Source organism: Miscanthus floridulus, chromosome 17 (assembly GCF_019320115.1).
Source record: "Miscanthus floridulus cultivar M001 chromosome 17, ASM1932011v1, whole genome shotgun sequence".
Taxonomy (NCBI): Eukaryota; Viridiplantae; Streptophyta; class Magnoliopsida; order Poales; family Poaceae; genus Miscanthus; species Miscanthus floridulus.
In genome coordinates this window covers 66,275,093-66,288,811 of record NC_089596.1, presented here as the reverse complement: position 1 = coordinate 66,288,811, position 13,719 = coordinate 66,275,093, and the positions used below count along the sequence as shown (strand labels likewise).

At 46.5% G+C, this 13,719-nt stretch overlaps 1 long non-coding RNA gene and 1 pseudogene across 1 annotated transcript; one reads left to right on the top strand and one right to left on the bottom strand.

Moving 5' to 3' along the window:
* Window positions 1-5,788: 5,788 nt before the first annotated feature.
* Window positions 5,789-6,840, bottom strand: LOC136515726 (uncharacterized; annotated as a pseudogene).
* A 29-nt stretch (window positions 6,841-6,869) lies between these two features.
* On the top strand, window positions 6,870-8,760 carry LOC136517645 (uncharacterized). Its single transcript, XR_010774316.1, has 2 exons — window positions 6,870-7,346; window positions 7,544-8,760. It is a non-coding gene; the product is annotated as an uncharacterized lncRNA (long non-coding RNA).
* The last annotated feature ends 4,959 nt before the right edge of the window (window positions 8,761-13,719 follow it).

Below are 13,719 nucleotides of genomic sequence, written 5' to 3'. Positions count from 1 at the left end.
AGCTTATGAAATTCTCTACAAATCATTTGTAAACATCAAAGCATGATTCTTACGTTAACCAAATCGAATTCAAGTAAACCTAAAATCTAGTCCAGAAATGACAGGTTTACTAAATTAATTATTTAGTGATGATGTAAAAGCATGATTGGGCCAAACCAAGTTTACCAACTTGTGGTGTATACCAGAGGAACATCAGAAAGTATAGTGCCAACTTCTAAATAAATTATTTAATGCCCTTTTCTAATTTATTTAGTTAATTAGGTGATTAAAGCAATATATAGTAAAACTATTCAGAAAAATCTACAGAAATTACAGTAGCTATCTCATGCTTCACATAGACTACCATAAAAATTTCAAAGCTATTGGGCAAGCACAACTTGCTGTATCCAAAATAACAGGTGGCATGTCTATTTCTAGTATAATTAGGAAACCCTAATGAAAAGTATCAAGCAACAGATTTCACATTTTTTCCTAGCATCATTCTAGCATAAGAATAGCACTTACCAAATTTTACCCTTACCGGATCTATAGAAAAATTATGAAAATTCACACAAGATCCATCCATGCAAACAAGAGAATTTCCTAACTCCTACATACAATGTCCAAAATGTATGAAAATTTAACTACAAGCTATTCATGATATGAGTAGTACACCATAAAAATTTCATGCCATTTGGAACTACATAGAAAAAGATATAATTACCCCTATTTCCTTCATGATTAAAAGAGATAATTAGCAACTCCATTTTTCATAACAGAACATGGCATAGATTATATTTTTAATATAAACTAGACATTATCATGAACTCAACAAAATTGGAACCACATCATTTGAATCTACCAACTAGGAGATACATATTTTTGAAAATGTACACAAATCTGTGAAAAAGAATAAAACGAAACAAAAATGGAAACCCTAATGAACTACTTGGGCCGGCCCGGACAGACTCGGCGGCCCACGAAGCACAGCGCTGGTGCATAGCCTAGACTCGACAGTGGCCCAGGTCTGGTTCCCGCCTGAGCTTCAGCTGACTGACGCGCGGGTCCCGCCCGACAGAGAGACAGATAGGGGAGGAAGAAGGACGGCGGACGTAGCTCGTCGCCAGTGATAGCTCCGGCGAGGTCATTGGTGCTACAGGTGTTTGCCTCACCCATGCGCATCTAGGGACACCCTCAATTGTAGCTATTACCACGGCTAAAGGAAGCGACGACAGGTCATGGCGGCGCACGGCCACGGTTTGGCCGACTCCGGCGAGGCATGACCCCGTAGGGTGCGGCTAAGCTCGATACGAGCTTCCGGAGTTCACTACCAAGCTAAACCAGCAAGGAGGAGGGGATGGGAAGGCTGTGGTGGTAGTTGGCCACATGGAGTGCCAACTCTAGGTGAGGTTCCGCCATGGCGGCGGTGGAAGAAATGGCGAATACGCCCTTACCATGCCTCAAAACGAACCGATTGAAAGGTGGAGGAGGGAGAGGAGATCACGATGAAGCTAGGGGCAAGATGGCTGACATGTTTTTGCAGTGGCGAGTGCGCAAGGCGATGGAGAAGCTCGGTTGGAAATGGAGGAGCTGCTGCTGGCTTGTCGCTGCACGTCGTGGAGGCGAAGGAGTGGAGCAAATGAAACGGCGAGTGTGTCAGGCAGGCGGGTGCGAGTTCAAGGCGTGGCCAGCAGCGCCAGGACACCCACGGCGTGTGGCAGCGCGAGCAGAAGATCGGCGACGGGTGGCAAACACGCGGCGGTGATCTTCTGACGGTCGGTTCACTGTAGCAAAACTGAAATTTTCGATTCAGCACTCGACGGTGACGACTGACAGCGTGATTTCTACGATCCATAACTCCCTAAATGGTGGCGATCTGGTTCATGGTATAGTTAACAAAATTGAAGATCTAAGTGTGTACAACAACTTTGTCAATTGGAGCTCGAGTTGGTTCGGCCTAGTTAGGGAGATACAATCCTCCAAACAGTGATACTCGAAACTGTAAATCGTCTTAAGGACTTAGGAAAAATTCTAAGTGTAGAATTCCACCCCAAATCTGACTTGTGGGCCATGTTTGAGGCTGTTCCACACATTTTCATGAGTTCGGTCATAAAACAACTTTTGTTTCCTTGATAAATTGGCTACAACTTTGGCAATGGGTGCACAGCCATGCAAGGTCTCTAAGTTGGTCTTTTGAATCAGTCAAACAGTGGCACTCTATAGATCATTCTAAGTCAAACCTCCACTTGAGGGCATTTTTGTCATTTTGATCCACATGAACAATGTCCCATCAATTACCCTAAGTGTAGTTAAGGTGTATTAGACCATAATCAACCACTTTACACAAATGCTATACCAACTTCTAATGATCACATGTGATAAAGCAACAAAACAATCAATTTCACTCTAATGTTGCAATTCCATGTTTCACATGTGTCATGCCTTTGTTGCAATTTTAACTTGCCACATTCCTACCATGTTGCCATGTTTCAAGGCATGAGAAACTCATGTTGTATTCACATGTTTCACTACTACCATTCACAAGCAATCAAGTATGAAACAAACACAATTGCGAATGTTGCATATGCATGTTTCAATGACAATGGCATGATGTGATAGATGATACACATGTTTATGAAATGAAATGCAATTTTGTGGAAGCCAAACACCTAGGGTGTTACTCTGGGGAGCTCCTACACAATTCTAGTAAGCAAAAGCACAAAGCTCCTAAGCTCACTAGCAATGCTCAATAACAAGGCAACCAATGCCAAATTAGAGAGCATAAATACTTAGCTACACAAACAAAGCAATGTGACTAATAAGGTTACACAAACCTAAATTAGCCACGCAAGGGAGTTACTTCTATGCTACACAAGCAAGAAGGTAACTAGTGAGCCACACACGCTAACTAATTACAAGAGCAACTACACAAGCACAATGTATGTGAAAGTAATTACAAGCTTGTGTAAGGCGATTGCCAACCAATGGGATGAACAAGGATGACACAATGATTTTTATCTCGAGGTTCACGCGCTTGCCAACATGCTTGTCCCCGTTGAGACAAGCTCCAAGGTTGCCGCTAGGTCTTCTTACTAGTGGTGACCCACAAGTCACACTCTCCCATGTGGAGTGCTTACCACAAGCTCTAGCACTTGACCCAGCCGGACCACTTGTCACCCTTTGTGTCTCGCTCTACTAGAGTTGCTCTACATGGCTCCAGTGGGGCGAGCACAATGCCCCTCACAAAGCTCTTCTCTAGAGCACCGCATGAGCTTCTTGCGGGCTTCGACATAGACCACCACCAAGATGTCTCGGAGGTGGCAACCTCCAAGACTAACAAGCACCACCGACTTGCAAGATGATCACCTAGTGCCACTTGAAGCAACCTCACAATGCAATCGCACTAGAATCACTCACTTGCTCGATCGGATGAACACTATCAAGCTCAAGTGAGTTAGAGGGCTCCCAAGCACTACCACATAAGCCACCAAGGCTCTAGTGTGCTCCACTGCCGGCCAAAGGCCAACCAACACTTCTATTTATAGCCCCATGGGCTAAAATAGCCGTTACCCCTTCAGTAGGCACTTTTTCGGGACGACCAGACGCGCAGGTCGTGCGCTCTGGACGCGTCTAAGTGTGGCGACCGGACGCGTCCAGTCACTGTCTAGGTCACTGCTTGACCACCACGTGTCCCATTCAAACGAAGTAACCGTTGTCGCCCAACAGCCCTCTCTAACATGCTCCGACGTGACGCACCACAAGCAAACTGATCGAACGCAGGAGGGGCAGCGTCCGGTCGAAGTCTAGAGAGCTCCTAGAGCCACTCAACTACGACCGAACACGTCTGATGTGGCCGACCGGACAGTAGGAGGGGCAGCGTCCAGTCAAGTCTAGAGAGCTCCTAGAGCTGCTCAACTATGACCAGGACGCGGTCGGTGTGGCCGACCAGATGAGCCCCTGCGTCCGCTCCTCTCTAGACCAACACCTACTCCCCACGTCACCACTGACCTTGATGCTAAACAATGATTGCTCAATGTCCGGTCAATGCTACTGAGCCAGAGTCCGGTCACCTCAGCAACTCTGCTCACGTGCCTGGCCAGAATACCGGACGCGTCCGGTATCGATATCAGACACGTCCGATCACGTCGGGAACACTACCGCCTGAGTTATATACCGGACGCGTCCGGTACTCATATCGGACGCGTTCGGTCACCCCGTAACCAGCGCATTCAACTCCTTTTCTTCACTAACTTCTCCGTTGCAAATGTGCCAACACCACCAAGTGTACAACACCATGTGCACGTGTGTTAGCTTTTCATAGACATTTTCAAGGAGTTAACCACTCAACTTGCCGCGCCACTCGATCCTAGCAACGATGTAAAGTTAGATCACTCAAGTGGCACTAGATGACCGATATGCAAACAAGTTTGCCCCTCTTGATAGTCCGGCCATCTATCCTAAACCCGGTCATAAACTTCTCTACACACCTATTATCCGGTGAAATGAAAATGCCCTAGGTTATACCTTTGCCTTGCGCATTCCATTCCATCTCCTCCATTGTTGATGCAACACATGCACCAACCAATCACCAAATGATATGATCCACTTTATATCATCACAGGACCATATTGGTTCATCGATGTTGACTTCACTTGCTTTTCACCGTTGCCTTCGTCCATCGGTGCCAAGTCTTGCTCAAGCTTCACCACCACGCAGTCCATCACTCCAAAGCCTTCGACTTGCCCTTCACGCTTGCAATCGGTCCATCAAGCCAAGTCATGTCTTGATCTTCTCCACCTTGATCACATAACTCCATGTCATATCTCATGTGCAATAAGCTCCTTCATCATGACATGTGTGAGCTTCGCAACATCTTCGAGCCATTTCTAACTCTATGGCTTATGTTGAATCATGAAAATTATTGAATAAAATTGCATATGTCATCCATTGCAAGTTTGCATTTGGGTTGTCCAACTAAGGGGAAAAAGTGTCTAAAATTGTAAGGCAGTTTCCACATGATCTTCAGAAAGTGCAAATGTATATGACCATGCTTTGGAGTAGAACAACAAGCTTTAATTAAGCTAGATTATCACTGCGACCTCTATTTAAACTGGAGTTAGCGAGTTTTGTTTGTTCTACTAAATCTTACATATTCATTTGTTTTTCAAATTGAGAAAATTGTTAAAAGAATCCTTAAATTTTGTTGTGGTTGCTGTCACAATTTGGATAGGTCCTTTTCAATTTGTTGTGTTATACCTTTAATTTGTTACAGCAAGCCTTTCAGTTGGTTTGAAGAATCTTTTTATGTGATCCATTAGTTTTAATATGCATTTATATACTTGCTCTTAAAGTATATGGGCCTGAAAACGCCTCCAACGACGAACATGATACCATCGAGCTGGAGTAGGTTTTCCACCCGGCACCATAACTCGTTTAGAAATTGAATCGAATTTTACATATTAGAGAAGTTTTATAAAGGTATCTTTGCATTGAGTAATTCGAATACACAAACTGAAACGAAGATTTAATTTGTTTTTTCCTTCTATGAGAAAGCCAATAACATAAAAATCATATTCTGTCATATTGTGGGAATACACATGTTATATGCCCTCTTTAGAATGCATCAAATTTTCTTGTTTTGTGCATTTTTCTCTTCTCCTAAGGGCTCCTTTGGATGACGGGGGGGGGGGGGGGGGGGGAGCAAATGCTCGTGGATTTCAACACCAAAGGAGATTTTGACCCTGCACATGACATCCCCTCCCACTCCGGTGACAGTAACCCGCGGATGCCAAATTTCCCGCGGTGCAATCTATGCACGGGAGCGAGAACATGGGCGTGGAAAGTCGTGTAGCTTCGGCGCAGAGCAGAGCAGCAGCAGGTAGGCGACGCCGGTGGCCACTCCGCTGGCGGCTTTGAGTGCAAGCGTGTAGACGGCCGCCCTGGCCCCGCATGAGCCACCACGTGTGGCCCATTGCGCTCGCACCGCGCCGCCTGGGCTCCGCCGTGGACACGGCAACAGTGACGGTGCACCGACGACGGTGAGGTAGACGAGGAAGAGCGTGGCGAGGAGCGCGACCAGCGTGTCGAGAAAGAGCAGCATGAGAGAGTAGTCCAAGAGGACGACCGCGAGGCGCAAGCACGGCCAGGGCCACGATGGCTGCGGCGCGGGCCAACTCTAGGACGTACCCAAACGCGACGGTCAACACGGCCCCAGACTTTGCCCTGGGCCGTGCCGAGCGCCGCGGTCATGGTGGCGCGTCGATCTGCGGCAGAGATCTTGATGGCGGATCCGGCCACAACGGCGACGAGGAGGCAGCCGGCAGCGGCGAGAAGAAGTCGTTGGAGGTCGGACTGGAGGGCCTTGACGAGATCACGGTACGTGGCGGTGGCCGGGTCGACGCGGCTGGTGGCGTCTGCGTCCAGCAAGCACAGCAGCATCCAACTGCTGCACGGACAGGGCGTTGTTGAGGAGTAGCGCCGCGGCTAGGGCGACCGTGAGGACCAGGAACGGGATGAGGAGCACGCCGTTACGGCCCGGGAGGACGGCGCCAAGCTTCAGAAACGTCAAGGAGCCATGGCCATGACGAGGCAGAGACGCTCGGAGATCCAGTCATCCAGCGAGCGCGAGGGAGAGAATGACGGGGAAAGAGAATCACGAGTGTGGAGTAGTTTTTTCTGCGCAGCAGGGAATTGACGGGGATGTGGCTGTAAAGGCATAGGGTTATATGGAGGTGTGGTTTATTCAAAAGAGCATCGTAGATTGGTGAGACAGCAAAGACACTGGCCTTCTCCCCCACACGAATTAGCCGGGGTCCCTCGTGGATTGAGGTACAAAAGAGTAAACTGGACACGTTCACCCATCGGTGGTGAAGCTTCACACTTCGATTTTTTGCGCCGACATGTAGCCCCACCACCCCCGCACGCCTCCCCGCTCGCCCCTTCGACCGTCGCTCCATTCAAGGGAACAGAGGCCCCCGCCCCGCTCCCGACGCCTCCCCGACCCTCCCCAGCCGCCGCCGCCCCGCCCCTGTCAATGCCGGCGGCCCGACCATGACCCGTCACGCCGCCGCCTCACCCTCCCCCGTCGACCCGAGCCGCCTCCCCTCCGCGTCCCTGCTTCGCCTGGTCGGCAGCGCGCCCCGCTCGGCCCCCGCCGAGGAGGCGGTCCAGCCGGGGTGGACCCGGCCAGGGTGGAGCGCTCTCCCTCGGCGAAGCCGGCGAGGAGGCCGGCCGGCCGGTTGGAGGCGCTTGGCAAGGCCGATGCCGCCCACCCGCCTGTTCGCACATGCCTAGCTGCCATTGTCGCCGACTTCTGCACACGCGGCCTCAGCACGCTCGTCCGCGACTACTTCCTCCACTCCCTTGAGGTCCGTACAAAACACTCTCCCCTCTCTTTCTCTCTCTCCCTCTTCCGCGCGAGCGCGCACGGACGACTGCTAATGTATTAGGTTGCTATTCTGTATTCAAGAGGAGATTTGTGCGGTGATAGTTGCATGGTGTGAAGGTTCGCATAATCGCATCTGCTGCACGCTACGTGTCTGAGAATGCCTACACCAAATGGCAGGGGGACATATGCGAGGATGGAATCGAGATCTTGTCCTGAGCTTGGGTGTATCTTAAAATGATGCCCAAGTGAATCTCAGTGCTGGAGTGTAGGATTTAGAATTGCGGCACTCAGCTTTATTTTTCAAACAGGTGAGAATCACTGAATGCTGAAGCAAATGGGAAATGCCCTAAATATAAGAAGTTTACAGTAAACTATTTTGAGATTGAAATTTTATTTTTCAAGGATCAGCCAAAGTCGATTGAGTTTCAGTATCCTCGATCCTAAGTCAATTAAGTAGGAAGCTGGAAATTTGGGATCAATGCAGGTGGCTACAATGTAAGGTAGGATGACGGTGTCATGGCTGGTGAAACATGACCGCATTGAGACTTCTGTGAAAAAGATACTCTCACATAGTGGGTGATTGTGGTGGGCGTTGGGGATGATTGGCACAATGGCACTGCCGCACTGGCTGGGAAGTCGACAACGGGAGTGACGATGACGGTAATGAGCTTTCAAGGTCCCAACGAGCAACCCATTGGACGAAGTGGAGGGCGCAGTGGGGGTGGCAACAGAAGGGCCGCCTCTATCAAAGGCCACTGCTTCCATCGTATTCTTGGTAACTTGAGGGCAGCACAAATCATTTCCCCCTCTGACATATTATTGATGAATGTCTATCTCTACAACTAAAAAGACGCAGGACAAGCTATTTTCTATTCCTGTGGAAGCTACTTTTTGATCAAATATATGACTTATATTGTTAGTGAAGTATTTAAAAGGAAGAAGCTATTTATAAATTTGCTTTGACTATGGAAGTGCCAACAATTGAAGCTTGGTATAATTTTCCTACTTATCAATGGAGCATATCATGAGTTAACAAATTTTCCTACTTACCAATGGAGCATAGACTATTTTGATGTTGTTCAATTAAAATTACAAATGTGAGATATGTTGGAATTTTTATATTTGCTCTAGGGCGTTGCATAATATGTGAAGTCTGTTTTTTTAGGAACATTGGCCGGCTGCTAGCATGTCTGTGAGACTGTTCGCTGTCTTGGTACTTCAAAAAAATTAAAGGGATTAGAAGGACCTGGTTGCAGGAGCACATGCTGAGAACATTGCATATCAGTGTGGTTGGTGGAAAAAATACATGGCATGAAAAGTAGTGGGAAAATGACTCTTTGTAAGAGGACCCTTAGCTTTGCAAAATAAATATTTCTGCATTTGTAAGTTCTATATGAATTTCGCTTCATACATATTTAGTTTGCACGATCAGTGAATTTGTTTGGTCTAAAAGGTAGGTTGTCATTCACAATTATAGACTACTCGTTATTTTAAGATTGTGCAAAAGGCATCATGGTAAGTGATTTATTAGTGTTTTTGCAGTATGGGTTCTACCTTCAGGCTCTGGACCAGCAAGAGGAAGCTCATTATCCAAGAGGCAGAGGATACCGATTTTATGAGCTGTTTAAGAGAAGCAAATAAGCTGTTAATTTAAGACCTAATATTGTACCTAGTTACTTGTCAGTTAGTCTTCTAAATCATGGACTTGTGCTAAATGGTTGAGTTGATTCTTTGATAGAATCACTGGAAATAGATATAATCCCTTGCACATGATTGTAATTATGAATTGGCTGGCCATTTTTCTGCGAGTGTTATGTTGTTTGTATATACATAACAATCAAGCAAAAGAGACGAGATTGAACTTATTTATTTGTCTATTGATTTGATTCCATTATTTTTCTCTTACAGTCTTACACTTATTGCGTTGAAAATTTTGAGGATCTTGACCCACTGAAAATTTTGAGGCTCCCGTACCCACGCACACGCACGGGCATTTGCTAGTCTATGAAAATGAACTAATTTCTGTAAAATTCCTATACGATTCTATGAAATTTCTACGTTCTAAACGAAGCCTAATCGGTTAGAAGTGCTTCGGTGAGGCAAGTGTTCCATTTCCGCCTTCTTGTGTACTCACTTTGTTTCAAAATGTCATTTTAGTTTTGGTGTAAGTCAAACTTCTCTAACTAAGTTCATACAAAAGTATATTAACATAATAACAAACAAAATCCCTATCAAAACATGTTTTATGGTTGATTTACTAAAATAAATTTGATGCTATAGACATTGGTGCATTTTTCTATAAATTTGATTAAAGTTAGAAAAATTGACTTAAAACAAAACTAAAATGGACTACCGTTTAAAATGGGTGCAATAGCCACTATCTAGGTTCTTGGCCATACTGTTTTCTCTTTGCTAAATAATACTACTCACAATCAATTTTTTTCGTGATTGTGTCTAAACACTTTTTTCATTGAAAGAAAAATAAGTAGCACAGTAAATACTACATATCTTAGAAAAAGCCATAACGACTTACAATGGAACAGGTGGAATATAAAATAAACGGCTAAAATAAGTAGCTGAACGTAGAATCAAACACAAAACAGCTGCTTCTACGCATTTTCACAGTGTACCTTTTGGTGCAATCCAGTCCCTTGGCGAAGAGACTGTGGTTAAATCTATGCAAACTGTAATTCTTTAACGATAATGCACTTGCAAGAGCGTCCGACATTTGAAAATATCCGACAACCACTCATTTCTAATTAATTCTTATCCACACATTATTAGCCTCCACCAACTGCATGCTCCTGCTCTGCCTCCTTCTTCGAACTCACATCCGCCTGCTCCACTCCACCCCACCGTGCGGCCTTTCCCCACCGTGCCCCGTCCCTCGCTACGCCGCACCCCATCGCCAGCCGCGCCCGCGTCCCATCCCCTACCACGCCCCACTCCACCTCGCCCATTGCGGTCATGGCGTCACCTAGCCACCACCAACCCGGCGCCACCAGTAGGAGGTCGTCGTCGGCCGAGACATCGTCTCCTACAACCAACCGAAGACACTATGGTAGGAAGGGATGTCTTACAACGGAGGTGTATGGTGGGACCGCTGTTCTCGACGTCACCTCGATCCGAGCTTGTTGGGTACTGTAGTCCCCCTCTAGGTTGGCCATGGCCGTGCGATCGAACGATGTGAAGTGTTTTAGGCGTTTTGAACTTTTGTCTCAAGCGTTTCATCTGGGTGTTGAAAAAGTAGATCTCGGATATTGCATATGTTGCAATGACAAGATATGCATATTGCAAGCCTAGTGTTTTAGGTTTTTCAGACGTATGTTGCAAAATGTTTCATCTGGATGTTTTTCAAAAGTAGATCTTGGTGTTGCACACGTTGCAATGGGCTACACACGCATGTTTCAAACGCATGTTTCATCTGTCTTCAGGCGTATGTTGTAAATGTTTCATCTGGATGTTTCACAAATAGATCTTGGTGTTTGCATATGTTGCAATGGGCTACACACGCATGTTTTAGATGCATGTTTCAAGTGTTTCATTAGTCTTCAAATGTATGTTGTAAATAGTTTCATCTAGATGTTTTAAAAATAGATCTAGTGTTGCACATGTTGCAATGGCACCTGTGGCTAGCCACCTTCTCCTTGTCCGCCAACTCCCTGACCAGCGCCACTGCCCTATCGTGGTCACTAGCAACTCTAGCGCCCGGCCTCCTGGGACGACGCAGTCGAGGGGGATGGTGGCGTGGGTGCAGGAAGTGGAGGGGGTGCGGGCGGAGAAGCAGAGGCACAGAGGGGGCGCGTGCATCCCAACAGGAGGCGCGGAGGGGCCATGGGTTCCCGCGTGCGCACAGATAGCGTCCGAATGTGGGCATCCATCGACGTCCGGGCGCTAGATATGCGGATTTTTTAACAAGCCATACATGGCTCTCATGAGCGAGGCCGGGCGCCAAACCAAACAGCCTCGAGACGCTAACATAATGGCTGCTAATATGCACAACTGCAGATACCGACATGCATGGCTGTTCTGCATACCAAAGCCCTTCCCACCTGAATCCCTGATAAGCAATGGCATGGGTTGTTGACCTTTGACCTGCAGAGTGCGTACGCATCATCAAGTCAACCATAATCCAATCTTCTAATGTGTCAACAAGCTTTACAGGTAGGTCAGTATTACACCGTGTCAGTCACATATTCCTCCGATCCACAGCCTCTCGCAGATAAAGATTACAAATAATCTGTGGCCACGCCTTTTTTCCAAAAGCAGCATTTCGAGTGGATCTCGCTCTCGCAGCGTGTGCTCGAGATTTCGCCCAACTGGTGGCACGAGCACGATCCTATATATTACGGCGACCACGGTGGATCGTCGGACTTGACCGCGGGAGTGCGCGGCCGGCGGGAACTGACCCTGCCATAGCCAAAAGCCACTTTACCGGAGAAAATTATTAACCTGATGATTGAATGAATATAAAGGTCCGCGCAATTATATTGACCTAACCTTGGACGCATGCTAAGACCGATTTGTGAACGGTGGTGGACTGCTTATTATTATTGGTAGTGCTGGACGTACCGACGCTCATGTCCGGACGCCAGCGCGCTCCACGCAGGGCCCGCGTTGCCCAAGCAACAAAGAGGGGAAGGGCGCGTGGCACCTCCGATTCGGAAGGAACCGGCCGCGGCGTCGTATGGATGCCCTGTCGGCACCAGGAGAGACGATGTAGTATAAGGTGGGGAGGAGAGATGCAACACCTGATCTACTTTTGAAATATCTAAATACAACAGTTGTAACATACGTCTGAAGACAGTTGAAACACTTGAAACATGCTTCTGAAACACTTGAAAAAACACCTGAAACACTTAAAAATCACTGTAACCATACGCAACATCTAAATAAAACGCATGCAACATATGTGTGAAACATATGCAACATCCAGATAAACACACTTGCAACATGTGTCCAGAAAACACAGATAAAACATACATCTGAACCATCTGAAACACCCGAAACATACGCTTGCAACCTACGATGCACGGATACTCCAGGGGGCCCGTATCGCGTACGGATATGGATACGCCACTCATATGCCACGGATACGTATCCGAACCGTACTATGAATTTTGGATACGTACTAGAGTGGATACATGTATCTGATATTGGATACGGGCATACGGCCCATGAAGTCTAAACAACATCCCAGTCTCCCACGTGTGACCTACTCCCTCCGCCGTCCACACACTCGCCTGCGCCGCATCCCGACTCCGCACCGCAGACAACTAGAAAGGCGGCGCCCCGTGACCTACCCTCGTGCGGAACGGCGACCAGCGGGCAGCAGCGGCCGACGGTGATGCAACCAAGCGGCACCCCCTCCCAGCTACAGGCTACCGGTAACTTGCGTTTGCCGTTTGCTTGCGCTCTGCTCGGCTACTCCTCCAACATTGTGCTTTGATCTGAAATTTGGTCTTTTTTATATTTGTTTGTTAGTACGAGTAGATGGACCTGATGAATGTGCTCCAATTGAAGTTGATGACCAGCAAAAGAAGAAGAATCCATTGTGGAATCATGTTGTACCGTGGTTGTTATTTTTATTAAGTTGTTAAACCCTACTTATTTATTGGCACTATGTTATTATTTCATATTAAATAATGTGTATTATTATTATTATTATTATTATTATTATTATTATTATTATTATTATTATTATTATTATTATTATTATTGTTATTATTATTATTATTATTATTATTATTATTATTATTATCATCATCATCATCATCATCATCATCATCATCATCATCATTAAAATTCTAGCCATATCCCCGTGTCACTGTTTTTTTGGAGAATAGCATATCCGTGTATCCTATATGTATCATATCCGATACTCGTATCCGTATCCGGGCAACATAGTTTGCAACATGCCTCTGAAACAAAGTGCATCATATGCAACATGTGCAATATCCTTCGATCTACTTTACAACATCTATATGAAACAAATGCAACATACATCTGAAACACCTGAAACACTTGAAACATACATATGCAACATAGGGTGAGAGAGAGAGCCTGGCGAAGGGAGCGCCATGGCCGCCGGGGTGAGGGAAGCACGATCGCTGGGGTGAGAGAGCGCGCCACCGGGGGTGGGGAGGATGTCACGCTATAGGGTCGAGATGGTGGACTAGAGGGATTGAATTGTCCTTTATAAAATTAATTGTACCGACTAACCGAAACAAATGCGGAATTAAAACTATTGGTCTAGTCAAGACTACACCCCTCTATCTATATTCTCAAGCACCTTACAAAGATTCTAATTAAGTAAATAAGTTACCAGGCTAGCTAGAGCTCACCTAATCAAT